This window comes from Salvelinus namaycush, unplaced genomic scaffold, assembly GCF_016432855.1.
Source record: "Salvelinus namaycush isolate Seneca unplaced genomic scaffold, SaNama_1.0 Scaffold87, whole genome shotgun sequence".
NCBI classification, from domain to species: Eukaryota; Metazoa; Chordata; class Actinopteri; order Salmoniformes; family Salmonidae; genus Salvelinus; species Salvelinus namaycush.
Genome location: NW_024061608.1, coordinates 64,240 through 68,195, shown reverse-complemented (window position 1 = coordinate 68,195; position 3,956 = coordinate 64,240).

Below are 3,956 nucleotides of genomic sequence, written 5' to 3'. Positions count from 1 at the left end.
GCATTTCAAGGTCCTGGAGTGGCCTAGCCAGTCTCCAGATCTCAACCCCATAGAAAATCTTCGGAGGGAGTTGAAAGTCCGTGTTGCCCAGCAACAGCCCCAAAACATCACTGCTCTAGAGGAGATCTGCATGGAGGAATGGGCCAAAATACCAGCAACAGTGTGTGAAAACCTTGTGAAGACTTACAGAAAACGTTTGACCTCTGTTATATACCCTTTGTTGGCAATGACAAAGTATTGAGATAAACTTTTGTTATTGACCAAATACTTATATTCCACCATAATTTGCAAATAAATTCATTAAAAATCCTACAATGTGATTTTCAGGATTTTTTTTTCTCATTTTGTCTGTCATAGTTGAAGTGTACCTATGATGAAAATTACAGGCCTCTCATCTTTAAGTGGGAGAACTTGCACAATTGGTGGCTGACTAAATACTTTTTTGCCCCACTGTATGTACCAACCCCAAACACTCAGTTCCACAACCATCAAGTTTAAATGAACTAGAACCCATTCCACATCATGTGATGCTACTAGCATAATTTGACCAAATGTAGCTTAAGGCAAATGGTGATTTAAGCACAGGGGTCAAAGTAAACATATTGCTGATGCCAAAGCATGGTTATAATGCAAAATAAATGTTGCCATCACCACAGTTACTCTTGTCAGGTCATAGACCTCAACTCCAAGTAGGAACCGTCAAAACAATACTGAGGACACACGTATTACAGTTAACGTTTAATTGAGCCAAAACAAGAAAATGCAGTTACACACACATAACCTGGACTAGAGTACCCATGAACTCTTGCATGGACCCCGAGCACCATGTCCCACATCAGATATCCATGTTTGTGGTCAACGGGGGCTCAGATGCAGAAGTGAACAGTTCCTCAATGGCATGGTCAGACTGGCCGGTCGCAGCTGCCGAGTGTGAACGCTGCGTGTATCACATCCGGTATCAGGATAAATAAAAAGCAAGGTCTGCTAACTTTCTTTAATTATGTTTAATTACCGCAAACAATGAATGGCAAATGCAATTTTCGTATATACGGGTTCGCTGTATCACCACGCAGGGTACACAGGGAACTGGCAGGAAGTACGTAAACAGCTGTTCTTATACCGTGATGACGTAGTTCCAACGCGTCTGTTGGCCTATCACAGTAGAGGCTGGGCGCGGTTTAGACTTTGCCCCGCCTTTGCTGGCCCTCGGATTTGTCCAAGCCCCTTGGCGCGTTCCTTTTGTCCACATCTGGTTGCTGGGTAGATTAGATCCGTCTTGTGTCTGTCGATTCTACACTGAAACAGTTCCTAATATGGTATTGTCCAGTATTCTAATCTCCTGGTTGGCCTAGAGAGATGCACCCCTCCCCTCTCCAGACTGTCCACAGCTTTTATGGCCTGTGTTGGTCATTCCTTACACCTACACACACACCCCCCTCTGTATTGTGTGTGTGTGTAACAAAACAATATTCATCTTCAAACAATATGCTAACAGGCTATAGTGCATAAACATAAATCCTAACAATTTCCCCCTTTTTACACCCCCATGGGGTGTAACCAACTTATATATCCATATACTGGGTTGCCGTTGAACCCAGGAACATGAAACCTTCAACCAGGAGGATAGTTTATTATTATTATTTTTTTTATTTATTTTTTTGCAAAACAATATAAAAACATCAGTGGGGTTTTAGATGCCCCCTTTTGACACCCCCAAGGGTGTCATCACAACAACATGATTACATACAGAATATTTAAAAAAAAAACATCAGTGGGGTTTTTAGATTCCCCCTTTTGACACCCCCCAGGGTGTCATCACAACAACATGATTACATACAGAATATATATTTTAAAAATGTAACCCTCTGGTCTCTCCCTCTATACATCTTGTACCAGGTGGGCTCCTTGCCACCCGGGAACTTCAAACCTTCACAACAGGGAGGACTAATGTAATGACCTGGATAAAAAGTATATTGTTTCTTTTTATTATTATTAATTTTTATTTTTATTATACGACCACTTCACCCACAGCAAACCAAGGTCATCCTCAGTCAGACCCATCTTTCTCCTGTAGTTTGACTCAGTATCAGCATCTCCATCCGGAGCATCAAACAAAGGCATCATACCAGCAGCCTTCGCTACATCTGTAACAGATTTCTTTAGACAAGGTATGATGCAAGCAGCACAACACATTAACATAAGAAATACAACTACTAGGGTCAGAAATCCAGTAACCATCAATGTAGTGTACTTACCAAACCAACCACCCAGCCAGGGGAACAGTCCATCCTCCTCCACACCTGCAAAACCCTTTATCTCCACAGATAACTTTTCCAACCCGCTCAGAGCTTTTGAAATGCTCCCATCCGGACTGGTATTATTAGGAACAAACGTACAACACTGTTCTCCAAACATCTTACAAAACACCTCTCTGGTTGGCCAGAATCATGTCTAGTGCTAGCCTATTTTGTCTAGCGGTTCGAGAGGTGGCATCCAATTGTTCAGCCATCCCTATAAGTGCGGTGTGGTTAACTCATTGTTGATTATAGTAAATATAATTGATCCAGGCAGTTTGCTTATCATCAACAATAGCTGGGCCAATAATGGGCAACAAATGCCACAGACCATAATTTCTGTTTAACGCCCAGAATTCGTGGGGGACCCCTACAGGGAACCCCAACAGGTTGGTGTGGATGTTATCTGTACCCTCGGACCAAGGAGCGTCACGTTTCTGCCGTCTCCTGGGTTGGTCCCGCGCCTCTGTGTCATGTGTAGCTCCCAGGAGTTGGTTAGCTGTAACCTTAATAATAGTCAATGGTGTTATCAGACTGGCCAAAGCACATGTGCCCTGCCAGTCTCCTTTCAAAATGGAGGTCAACCGCCTGACAGGTCCACGCATCCACCATACATCAGCAACACCTCTAGTTTGGTTCAGCCCTTCAACGGGCCAGGTGGCATTAATAGTGGCATTAGTGATGCAGTAGGGAGCCTCCCATAGTCTATACCCCTACCTGTACCAGTGATACAGCTGTAATATCCCCCATATGCCTCAACTCCCCACGGTGCCTTCTGGGGGGGACTTCTGGGAACACAAGACTCAGAGCTTTACACAGGGTCGAATTTAGCTTATGGTAAAAACCCTCCAATATGCACATCCAACCTCCCCACTGCTTAGGGCAAATGGGTGAGTAGCCAGAACAGGTCTAGCATGTCCACAGATCAGTCTTTTCTATTAAGTGTTCTGGCGGTGTATCTCATATAGGCTAACCACATGTTCTCCCTACCCTCATATCCAGTTTCAGTCCCCAATTGGTCACTGTCTGCGATATCCCTTACATTTATTACCTGTACCGGATTGGAGAGCTTAGGTGATGTGGCACACGGTCTTGAAGTGGTGGAGGAGTTCGGCTGAACCTGGCCTTGGCCTGTTGGAACTGGTGGTGGTTTTGGCAGTACTGTGACGGTAACCATCCCCATCGTATCCGCCCCGATTCTTTCCAATCCCAGGGTATAGGTACCTGCATCGGAGAGCTTAACAGACTTGATGGTTAGTAGGATTTCATCACCTTTACAAACATCAGTCTGCCCCTCACTCCTTCCCCAGATAATGGGAAACCTGTCTACTTTTGTCGGGTTCCCTATGCTGTACGGGTAACCCCTCCTCCATTCCCAATAAGCACACCCATGCCCATTACACAGCTACACTGGCACACTCCTATACACAGGTGTTAAAACCAAACATTTTGGCTCAATTCTCCTGGTTCCACAAATATCTCAATTTCTTCCCTGCTTATCCAGATTAAGTGATCCTTCATGCTTGGTTAATACAAAATCCTCATCGTCTAAACTATGGGTCAGGTTACCCTCTTTAGCCTTCTCGGGGGCTCATGGTGTATCAGGAATATGGCTCCCACAAATCAGACAGCTCAGAACAACCAATACTCCTCTAAAGCCCC